Source organism: Ceratosolen solmsi, unplaced genomic scaffold (genome assembly GCF_000503995.2).
Source record: "Ceratosolen solmsi marchali unplaced genomic scaffold, CerSol_1.0 scaffold45, whole genome shotgun sequence".
Lineage (NCBI taxonomy): Eukaryota > Metazoa > Arthropoda > Insecta > Hymenoptera > Agaonidae > Ceratosolen > Ceratosolen solmsi.
The window spans coordinates 367,296-380,021 of record NW_011948436.1 but is presented as its reverse complement, the minus strand read 5'-3'; the positions used below and the strand labels follow the sequence as shown (position 1 = coordinate 380,021).

The 12,726-nt window shown below is 33.1% G+C and overlaps 1 protein-coding gene across 1 annotated transcript in view; it reads left to right on the top strand.

Moving 5' to 3' along the window:
* The window catches only part of LOC105365009 (trans-acting T-cell-specific transcription factor GATA-3), a 154,784-nt gene that overhangs the window by 73,178 nt on the left and 68,880 nt on the right, over positions 1 to 12,726 (top strand). The window lies entirely within an intron of this gene.

The window sequence follows — 12,726 nt, the reverse complement described above, 5'->3', positions numbered from 1 at the left end:
ATATTTTATACTCTAGCAGTCTTGCATAAGTATTAGCATTTTACTAATTCAGTATACAAGATTTACACTACGATTCATGCATTTTAAAAACAAATGTATAATTATGGTAAATGTATTTCAATATAAAGTGCTTTTCTAAATTCAAGACTTAATTTTTGTTTTTATGTGCCCAAACGTGAAAACTTTAAAAAAATGTTATTTACATTATCAAAATTTTTTCACATGGCATAGATTCATTAATTATTAATATAAATTTACGTATTAATTTAAAAAAATTAAAAAATAATAATATGAATAATGTCAATCATTTAATATAACAAATGAAATATTAAAAATAATATATCATCGTACGAGATACTATAGGTAAAACAAAGAAAAGTCATAAAAAATATTACAGTATCTTAAAAAATATTAACGCAAAACAGCTTTCAAGAGATACTTATGGCTTATTTACGAAGCATATAGCGCTTCTAATTATGTATTTAAATAGAAAGTGAGAGTTTGAAGTGATAAAAGTGTAATTAAGAGATGAGATAATAGCGACAAGGCGGTACATTTACTTAATTAGAGAGTAACTTGAAAAGGTACGGTCTTTCCTTTTTAAATCTTCTATGTCTGACAGATGATGCGATTCACTAGCATATTAGAGTAATAATTTATTTTTCAGCTATTATAATTATAAAGAAAAGTCGAAAATTTGCACATTCAGTATATTAAGCCTTAATGATTAATCTTGATATACAAATAAGCTTTTAAACATTAACGGTCACGTAGTAAAATACGAATGTAATAGCAGCCTTAGAAATTGATCCATGGAAATGTTAACATTATAATATATGCATACCAGAAGAGCTAAGATCATTTTTGACACTCGTAAAACGCAGGATTGATAAAAGCCGTCTAATATATCCGGCTAAAAAGCGAACAGGTAAAAAAGAGAGTAGACCGCTCCTATATCTTCGAACAAAAATCATCCTTAAGTGGCCCCCTGACTCTGCAAGAATTTCATTTTTACGCATCCACTGTGTAATAAACGTCTCCGCGACCTAAGCTCTGTCAGTTTTTTCCGTATACATATCGCTTGGCTTCCTTTGCTCTGGCTTCTCGTTGCCTCTTTTTGACGGGCGCGCGTCTGTCTATTCAAAAGCTACCCTTCCATCGCACCCGATTATCTAGGCGATTATCGACGCGAGATTGTATATACACATATACGTCGCTCTAAAACTGCGCAAGCTTATAACCACGTGTTGCTCTCTACTGATAAGCGGCTCGGCACGATTCGTTTATCTCACCTAATTTGATAACGATAATACACCGTATATCGAGAATGCGATGACTTTTTATCGTCGAGTTTTTAATAATTAAGGATTTTAGCTAGCATCGCGAGCCAATAAATGATTCCTCGTTAAAGTCCCTATTAATCAACGTCTAGCGCTTTATGTTTCTTATTGGATTTGTCTTTAAAAATTTTCTAATTCTCGGAACGCTATGTTTACTGAAATTTTTTAATAATTATTTTTGCCATTATCGCGTAGATAGTTGTTAATATTCCAAAATTACCAAATTTATTTATAAAAACTAATGCGCACGTGATTCATGTATATTATATCGTGTATATTCGTGTATTATTACTACGATCCATTGCAAAATAGTGGTATTTCCTCCCTTATAATTAAAATCGATTCGCTGCATGGATTTCTCCATGGTGTGCATATTAAACGATGTTATATATATATATATAGATATATATATATATTTATTTATATTAATTTATTATATCAACGAAAATTATTTTATATTGAGAAAAATTTTTATGTTCCTTGACTTGAAAAAATATCTACTTGCAATTTTCATTGCTTTTAAACAAAAAGTAGATTTTATAGGGAATCTTGGCTTTCAAGAAATACGCTTACAAGAAGATAAGAATTTTATCGGGGCCATTGGAATTAATCTCGCATTAATTCTAATCGCTTTCGAGGATTTATTAGCTCGTGGTAGATCTGCGACGTGTAAGAAACTCGCAAGGAGCAGAAAAAGTTTTCTCGTTATGCTTGACTTATTTTCTCCGCTCAAGGGCTTCCTCTACAGATTCTTTTTCACAACTTCTTTCTTACATCAATCCAATATTTAGACACTTCATACAATTCTATCATCTTAGCCATTCAAATTTCTAATATTTTTTATATAGGAATAACTTAATGCTACTTAGCTACAATAGCTTCAGTACTATTAATATTAATATCTAATCAATGAATTTCACTACAATACATTCCACATTTAAATAGTCACAATTTTATTCTTAAATTTCTTAAATTTAATACACCCATATAATTAAATATTCCATCACACGTAATGCTTTACACATCCATTAAAGAATTAAAAATAATTAGAATTTTAATGTATTTAAATGTATTAATTTAAATGTATTTATAAAAATACGTGTAACAGCGCAGTTTGTAAAATGGCATACTATTGTTGCGAGCCTTCGCATACGTTTTTCTAATCAGTACGAGGAGCCCGTTAGGTATTCAGCATAAGCTATAAATAACGCTAAATAAATTAAATGGTGTTGGCTAGATGTAAGGTAATTGTGGACTGATCGGTGGTGTGCGAGACGCGAGCGTAAATGACTCGGCTTTCGTGGCACAAGCCGTGGGCGCAAAATGTTCTCCGCACATAAATTCGTGTCTCGCCGAAGATTATCGTTCTTTAAAGCTCTTCGCGGTAAAGTCGGCCATGACCACGTCGAGTTAGCGCGCGGCGCCTCGACTGACGACGAGGATGACGGCGACAACTCATTACGGCTACTTACTTAGCCGTCCCTCCATTCTTCGTTTAGTTGCTTACTAGGCTGCAGCAGCCTCAGGTACCCCGGACAAACGAACAAAATACAGTCGCCGACGGGGCCCACTGCCGACTAATGTGCACATTAAGAACCTCGTTTTTCTGGACATTAGAGCAATCTGTCATTGGCCGCCTTAGACCGAACGCCGGCTTATTTGCTAGAATTAGCCGCACTTAGGCTCTGCACACGTAAGACGCTGCTCCTTCATTACAGCTCACTCTTCGCCTCGGCTGGAGGTTCCTTTAAAAAAAAAAAAAAAAAAAAAAAAAAAAAAAATCTTACCGTTTCTTCTTACGCAAATCGCAAACAAAGACCTATCGTCCTTAATATTTATTATTTTCTCTGCTCAATACAATATCCTGCAAGCAAGCTACCAACGTGCTTTCATTTAAATATCCTTCATTTACTTTCATATATTTTCCAAATGCTCCCGTTCGTCAAACTTCTCACTCTTCTCTGTAAACAGTTTTATTTATTTTTATTTATTTTAATTCACTGCCTTTTATCTTTCATTTAATTTTTTAAATTAATACTCTGAAACTAGACAGTGAATACGGGCTTTAGAAAGCCGTAATAATAATTGACCTCTGAACTCCATTCTTACCAGCTTTATATTTAGTACTTTAATCATAATAGTATGAGATCTTAGTTTCTATCCCGAGGATTAAATTCATATTCTTTAGTCTTTTCAATGAACATATAGAGCGAATAAAATTGTATTATTTCGTTCTAAATCGAGAAACTTTCTCTGAAATGCCTGAAATGTCTGAAATGACAAATGAAAATTAAAAAGGTATTTATTATACGTTGGTTATATTTTTTAAATATATGAACTAAATATGTAATTCCACTAAGTGTTATTAGCAGTATAAATCCTGCTAAGTGTTATTAGTTATTATGGATGATGGAAAGATTGGGAAAAAGATGGTGAAAATTGGCTAGACCGTGATCATTAACTCGGAGCTGCAAAGACAAAATGCAAGCAAATGAGACGGACGGACGGACGAAAATTTATAATCGCATAATCTGCTCTGTTAAAGACAACTCTAAGGTACGCTCGTCAAATGCGTTGTTGAACTCCAAAGAAAAAATTATTGCAAGGCTCGTCGCAGTGTGGATACTTATATGTTCCGAGTCTTCTTAAAGAGGCTATACTCTAGGATATTTGAGGGCTGTCCGTTTATGATGCTCGCGTCAGATCTAGCGTCATCGCTCATTCTCGAGAATCCCACAACATTTTGACGAACATAAATCATTTATGGCTCGGGAATTCGTATGCATTCTCGAGTTATTAAACGTGCGATTACTTTAACGTTTTTCCCAACGTATTCGTCATTTTCTTCGGCATTTATAACCTATCATTTCCTTCTCATTCTATCTTAAAATGTCAAATGATAAAAAATTATTTTTTATACGTATTTTCAGGCTTAATTAATACTTTATGATGGTTTATGATCAAGTTTTTCATGCACATATGTATATTTTAAAGTACCGTATTCTCAATATTGTCAAAAATCTCTGCTATTTCTTTTTGTTAAAAAGAAAAAAATATATTACGCTGTATTTTTTAATAAGCTAACATTATATTATCTAATAATATTTTGATCGATCGGATAAATGTACTCATAATAACAAAAAATTTATATTACATTACGTAAAAACGAATTTTAAAATCCCTTTATGAAAATCAATCATAATTTACCTTTATTTATTACTAAAAAAAATATTACGCATTTTTATATTTAATAAAAAATTGGTATGCAAAAAATGTTTTTGCAATAAGTCTACGTTATTAAATTAGAAAATAATTCGTTCAGTTTAAATTAGAAATTCTACTAGAATTTTACATTGCCTTGTTATTATTATATAATTTATATAAGAAATAATTATCATTTTATTATAAAACTTAATTATGACTCTTCATAAAATATTGTACTCCAAAGAATAATTTTTACAAAATACGGAAGGAAAATATCATATAGTGGAAGAGATAGAGATAGATAAAGGGTTAAAGTGAAAAGGAGAGATGACGCACAAGTAGTGAATCAAAATAATGTGGAAGTTATTATTTGACTATTGTTGGGGTCAAATGGTATTTTGAGTTATATCTATTTTTGCAGTTTGTTGGTAATGAAAGTAACAACGCGTTATCTAAGTAAGAATGCTCACGGGAACTTCAATTTTTTGGTTGAAATTCACGTAATTTTTTAGCGAACAATCTCTAATTATTTACTTTGTTTTGTCCTTCATTTTTTTTTTAATACACATAAATATATACCTTCTCCCGTGCGCGCGCGCACACACACAGACACGAAAACTGGATGCCTTGTTTATTTTTAATTCAATACGTTAAGCGCCAAGAATAAAAATTTACTCTTGAAAAGATAGTTTTCTTTATTTAATGTTTTTTTTGTATTCTGTCTCATGCAATCCCTCTGACTTTCGATTTTTCGGTACCGATACACTATATTGGTGAAGGAAAATGTAATTGACGAATAGCATGGTGATATAGAAAGTCGCGCACGCGCGACCGCGAGTTTACAGAACAAAAAAATCAGTCGGAATGGACAAAGGAATTAAAAAAAGAGAATTAGAAAGAAAGAAAGATAGATAGATAGACAGATAGATATATAGATAGATAGAGAGAGAGAGAGAGAGAGAGAGAGAGAGAGAGAAACTTTTTTTTTATAGAATAATACATAATTGACATTGTTTAATAATTATGATTATTATGACAGTTTGATTTTTACAAAAAAATAGGAAGTAAATATAAGTAGAAAGTTTAGCTTTATTGAATTATGAGCTGAAGAAATTATAAGACAACGTTCATGTACTTTTTTGTATTATACAAATAATTATTTTTAATTTGATTCTTCGTAAAATATAGCCAAGACAGAGAAAAAAATAAGAATTTTTTATTATACAGCAATTTAAACTATTTATTTAAATTATTTATTTAAACTATTAATGGTGGTTGGTTAAATTAATTATGAGCAAGCGAATGATATCGAGGAATGATGACATTACATCGACCACTATATATATCTATTGGATGTATATAATTAATTTTATCTACTATGTTATAAAAAGGTAAAAACTCCTTCGAATAAATATACTTTATAATAAATTTATCATTTTTCATCATTATGTTTTGAGATATAAAACAGTGTATTTTTAAAACGTAATAAAATGGTATATGAAATCACTTAGTTGTAATTTTAGTTAAATCAATAGCTCTAAAATTCATAAAAATAATAAATCAATGTTCATATTCTACTTGATGAATTTACTTGAAAAGCAGATTGATTCTCGGTTTTATCGTTAAGACATAAATAAAGTAAAGATTGCGGGAGAAATGATAGGTGTATGTGTTGAGTACATAAAACTGCATGACTAAATAATTAACCAGGTAAATTCAAGAATAATACATTCGGGGCCAGATGACAACAATCGTATACGAAAAAAAAAGAAAAAAAAATGGCCAATCGTAAAAGGAATAATGAAAAGCGCGCGTTAGTCAATAATTGAATGCTCTCTCGAGGGCGGCATGAATTCAGCGGCGAAGTATTGCCGAGTTTGCGACGAAAAGGTCCGCGTGAGCAACGAGGACGGCTGGTTGGCGCGAGGGTAGACGGTATGGGGGCGGGGGGAGGGGAAAAGGAAGAGAAAGCCTGAGTCGTGGTGAAAGGATCGGCGGTGCAGAACAGCGGGGTAAGGGAAGCGGTTGTAGTAGCGGCGGCGGCGGTGGCGGTGGCGGCGGCGGCGGCGGCGGCGGCGGCGTCGGTGGTGGTGGCAGCGGCTGCGGCGGTAGTAGCGGCGTCGGCAACAGCGGCAGCAGAGGCAGCGGCTGCGGTGTCCATGAGGGGAGGAGGAAAACAAGAGCTGTAAAAATAAATCGATAGGCGGAGTTTTTCGCGGCGAGAAGTAACGTTGTGCTTCGGCGGAGAGGGGATCGCGAGTGCAAGCGAGAGTGAGTGAGACGGTAGGAGGTGATAGGCGGAGTCTGGCTGATTTAAAGCCGCCATTTTGTGACAATAGTACGACTCAGCGTCGCCGCGGGAAGGGGGTTATGCCTATCTGATTGGCTGATCTACTGACTTCTCTCGCGCTCGTTCTCTCTGAACAAGCTTCTATAGATTGTTCGCTTGTACGTTCTCGCATTCCCTACCTCCATCCTTTTCTCTCATGCCCCCTCCTCATCGCGTTTCGCCCCTACCCCGCCTTTTACTCTTCCCTATTCCCCTCAACCCGCGCAGTTCCCGACGCAACTCAACACCGCCGCCTGCTCCTCTTTGACCCCACCCCGCGTATCCAACTCATTCTCCTTTCCGCGCCCTCTCGACAGTCGTTCTTTCCCCCGCTGACTGTCGCTGACTCACGTACACGAGAGTCCCTGTGCGCATTCTTCCTGGCCGTTAGTCCGTTTATGCACTCGTGTTACTCTTTGTTATCTTTTTTGCTTAAGCTTAAAGGAAGACGCGAAAAATTTCACGGGATCGTGGGATTAAGGAATTCGACATGCCGTAAAAGCCTACACTACCCGACGCACTACTCGCGTGCTCAACTTGTCTGTATTGGTCTCTTCTTTATAACGAAGTTTACGTATTTCGGTATGTACGTACAGAAATGCACTTGCACGAGAGTTATGAGATTTACATGTTACTTTTTGTTGCCGCCTGATTCATGGCTGACCTCTTTCTCTTTTATCCTCAGATATTTGGTGATGTCTGAATCTTAATGTCCCTCTAGTTATTTACGATTGGTTTGATGGGACGTACTTAATTTTTCATGGAAGTTTTATGTGCAATTTTGTTGCACCTGTGTATAATTAATGTCGTAACAATTATTATTACGCAGCATATGTAAATATCCTACGGGCCGATGAATTTTATTTGTATTTATCGCATATATGGAATTACATTTTAAAGCTTCATCTGTCGTTACAGAAAATATTTTTCTTTTTCTTACTGTTTTTACTACATTTTCACTGTTAATCGTAAAACTTGTACACGTATTTACGAAGGGATTAAATTTACTTTAGCTAGGCTCTATATCAGCCAACCTGTTTAATTGTATATTATGTTTGTATTAATAATTTCAGAATTTTAAAGGCACATCAAAATATATTAGACTGAAATTAAATAATAATTATTTATAAATATTGATTTTACATATTGACGTAATTAACTTTTTCAATATATTACACTTGAAATTTTAGTTTTAGCTAATTTTATGTAATTTTTTTACATTAAATACAAAAAAAAAAAATTTAATTATAAAAGAATGCTTTTTCAATAAAATAAGATTTTCAATAAAATTGTACAAAATGTTGGATCTCCTTCTGTTATAAAGTCATTGCTGTTTTTTTTCGTTGAAACTGTCGTTTCTAATAACAATGCTTTAATAACAATATAATCGCTTATGAAATTGATTATTCGCTATCGATTTTGAATGTTTCAGTCAATATTATTGCCTTACGTACGGTAATTCAAACTTTATTACAGATTTTTTCTTGCTTTTATAAAGTGATGCTCATAAACATAGTGCACTCATCGTATATAAAGCAATGTAAATCAAAATAATTGAGTAAAGCAACGAAACGGGTACACAAGCACACACGCGCATAGGTAGCCTGTCGCCTCAAATCAAAACAAAGGTTTTTGACTAGCATCGGCAAAACTACGAAAATTGTCGCTTCCTTGAATCTTCCGTCATACTTATAAAACGATAATTGAAGAGTCGGTGGTAGGTAGACCGAGAAAACAGAGGAGGGTAGTAATAGGGAGAAGATATAATGAAGCTGATTAAGAAGATAGTTCTCATTTTAGTCTGAAAATTGTATTGTAAAGACAAGCTAACACAATCCCAACCTAGAACAAAAATAATTTTCACTTGATATTGTAGCTGCCGCCGCTATGTCTCTTCAACTCTCACATTTCAGATGACTGCCTTTGGAAAGAAAGATAGGAACGTATCTTAATCGACGTATCTCATCCAGATAAGACTGCGTATCCTATCAAGATTTCGCTCGCTTACGTTGTGTATTATAATACCTATACACGCACACGCAAGCATAATAAGAATATATCTCGGGCATAATCTTCGCACGACGTGGAGGAGGAGGTGGAGGCACGTGGCTCCCATTTTCTCCCGATGCGATCTAAATTCGGACGCGTGAGGCAGAGGGATATGTATATGTAAATATATACGCTGATGTTTCATCTATGTGTGTGCAGCTTCTAGGCGAAGGGGCGTTGTACGGAAAAATGAGACCGCGACTCCGATGACTTTATCCCTTTTTAGCGCCTCGCCTACTTGTTTGAAATTATTTTTTGTCAATGGCTTCTTCTTTGGTGGATGGCAATCAACATGGGTACGATTACGGTCGAATAATCCTCCAGATCTGATCATTGTGGAAAAGATGTAGTTTACATTTCGTTTTTATTTCTTTACACATTTATTAACAGTTGGGAAGAGTCATTTTAGCCTCCATGTTTCTCACTTCTGACCAAAGTAATCGATTTCTATGTTTAATTAATAAGAGGATAATTTACAGTTAGGAATTTTTAATTCTTTGCTAAAACTAAAAGTTACAGGAGCTTTTTCTCTACATCAGCATGTTAGATAACAGTGTGTCTACGTTAAAAATAATGTTTCGTAACCTATTAATGATAAACAAAACTTTTGAGAACTTATATTATTATTACTATTTAAATAACATATTTATTATAAAATTGCATTTTTAATTATACCCTTGATACTCACAGATATATAATGTAAAATATTTAAATTTGTAATGTATAATATTTTCTTATAATTTCAATATTTCGTTACGACGAAACTATTGTAGCCAAATATTTTACATAAAATTTTTTATACCTGCTTCTCTAATCTTTTATTAATATGCAAATGATATAGAAAATCAATTAATTGAATGCGAATTTTACTTTAAATAAAAATTATATTTAAATTCTTAACATATAGAAAAATATAATATTTATAAGCGAATTTCTCTTGTCATGTTAATTATTAACAAGAAAATATAAAACAAAATAAACATTTAAAATTATTAGGGTAAATAGATATAAATTTAATACAGCTATAAAACGAAAAGTTTACCAAAAATTTATCAGAAAAGTGTATCAATGTTAATATATTATTTATTAGGATAATCATATAAATATACATTTGTTAGTTTGCAACGAAGGTCTATATTATGATTGATACGTTTCGTGATAAAGTGAAATATTGCATGCTTATTCTGAAAAATAGAAAATATTGGACTAGGTGATAGACAGAAAGAGAGTGTGGGATAAAGAGAGGGAGAGAGTGATAGAATTACACAATGTACACTGTCATATTAAATTTGATACTTTGAAATATACACAAATTCACAAATATATATATATATATATATATATATATATATATATATATAGAGAGAGAGAGAGAGAGAGAGAGAGAGAGAGAGAGAGAGAGAGAAAGCTGCGAAAACTCGAACGAATGTTACATTATATCTACATTGGCCATATTTTGCAAACAATTTAGAACTTATGAGTTAGAATCTTCAAATAAATAGGTAATAATGTATACATATACTGTAAGTGATATATTTTTATTATTAAGTTTGTAATTCTACATAAACGTAATTGTGATAGATGTAAAACTCTGTATTTTATTTACATTGCACGTGTTTGTGATGAATAATTTTTGTTCTTATTGTCTATATAGAGTTATTTTATAATTTGGTAGTATTAGTATACATATAGAAGAATATTTATTTAATTTTATTCATATGTAAGAAAAAAATATCATGTAAAATCAGAAAAAGGAATTATTTGTATCGATATAAATTATATTAATATGTGTATGAAAATAATAATTTCAAAATTACCTACTTTAATTTTCAATTTATTTAATTTAGAAACATTTAATTGTTCATATATTTGTTACCATGATTGACACATTTGTTATTAATTTCATAAAAAATATTTTTAGAAACTTCATAATATTAAATGATTAAATTTTGATCTGATCTGTGTAACACCACAATATATATATTTTTTAATTTTTTATTATTAATTACATCGAAAGAATCTTATTTAGAAAAATATAAATGTAATATAATTCTTTCTTAATTTTATATATGTATTAGATTTCTTGCTATTATTTATCTAATATTATTTAACATTAAATTAATGCAATAATTATAGAACAACAATATCCAAAAATAATTTCTGTTCTTTTTAAATCAGTATAAGCAAAAAATTAATGTATAAGACAATAGTTTGTATAATAATTACAGGTTAATTTTCTTTTATGTTCTTTTCAGTGGAATAGTTTATCTACTTTTAATGTAAAGGATTATGAAATATGCATATAATCAATTAATTATTCATTTTAGATTACAACATAACACAATTAGATATAAATTAAATTCTTCATTTAAAATAAATACTCTACAATAGTTTTATCCACAATTCCTGAGTATTTAAATACAATGATTAAATAACGTTTGAATAAGATAACATTGATAATCTTTATTTACATTTCATTTATTTATATTTGTCACTAAGTATTGTATATGAGTATTACAGTTACTTTGTGAGATATAATGAACATTTATCAAAGCTATTATTATTATTATTTTTTACAATTATTATTATTTTTTACAATTATTATTATTTTTTACAATTATTATTATTTTTTTAAATTATGTTAAAATTTTGTTGTACCTAAGATTAATTAATTAATTCATGAGAGATCTACAATTACTGAATTAATATTCACCTAAAATTCAAGATTGAGAGATAAAATATAGCTATATTTTTATTTTAAATACTTAAAAGACTAGTTAAAATTTTTTTTCTTATTTATTATAAAGAATCCTTTAGTTTTATACCTTAGATCAATACATAATTTGAAATTATGTATTTTTTACCAGCATAGGGCCGTCAATACGTCTATATTGAACATCAAATTAAGGAAATATATTTGTTCTAGAACTATAAATCTTGAAAAATAGTTTTCATTTAATGCTGTGCGGTGTGCGTTACGTAAATAAAAATAGTCTATAGACTTACTTGTCGGTTATATAAAATGCCCAAAGTGAAGTGAAATTTAGGCAGCTCGTGATTTTTGCAGTTCTTGATCCACAAAGTGATTATTACGAGAGTCGTTCAGCAATGTGTAGGATAAATAAAAAGTGTGTTAGGGAGGGGAAGTGGATCTACGATTGAACGGGGTCGTATTCTGGCTCGGGCGAGTGCACTTATCTTGCAAATACATCGGCCGTGTCGAGGAATAAAGCTGGTCGAGCATCGGATTCAAATAAGATGTATTAATAAGGGTTAACATACGGCTGGCCGAGTGAAACGAAAGTGAGGTGCACGGATGATCAGCAGTCAACATAGAGGGGGCCGATAAACATATCCCCAGACAGTCACGAGTCTGCGACCGGGGCGCGTCCCGAGTCTCCGAAGATGGTGGGGGCGGTGGCGTTGGTGGCGCCGGCTATAGCCACGGCGGGGAGGGGGAGTGCTGCCACTGGCCGCCGAGCGGCAAGTAGTGGCGGTAAAGGGGGGAGGGATGCGCAACCAAGTAACGCCCGCCTTGAGGTTGTGGCCTGTACCGTGGGCGCGTAGGCGTTCTCAGGGCCGAGGCTGGCCGAGCTTCGCCGAGCGCTGGTCCCTGGTGGGGAGTGTTGCGACCGCCGCGGCCGCCAGGGAAGTAGTGGGGGCTCTGGCGGCGCGGTACCGTGTTTTCGTGGGGTTTTAGTTCCGCGCCGGGTGCCACGATAGTTGCATCGAGTTACGCGCCGAGAGGAGCGAAAGGGAGAGCTCGTAGTCCTCGAGTGCGTGTACACGCGGCCCGCGCCTGCC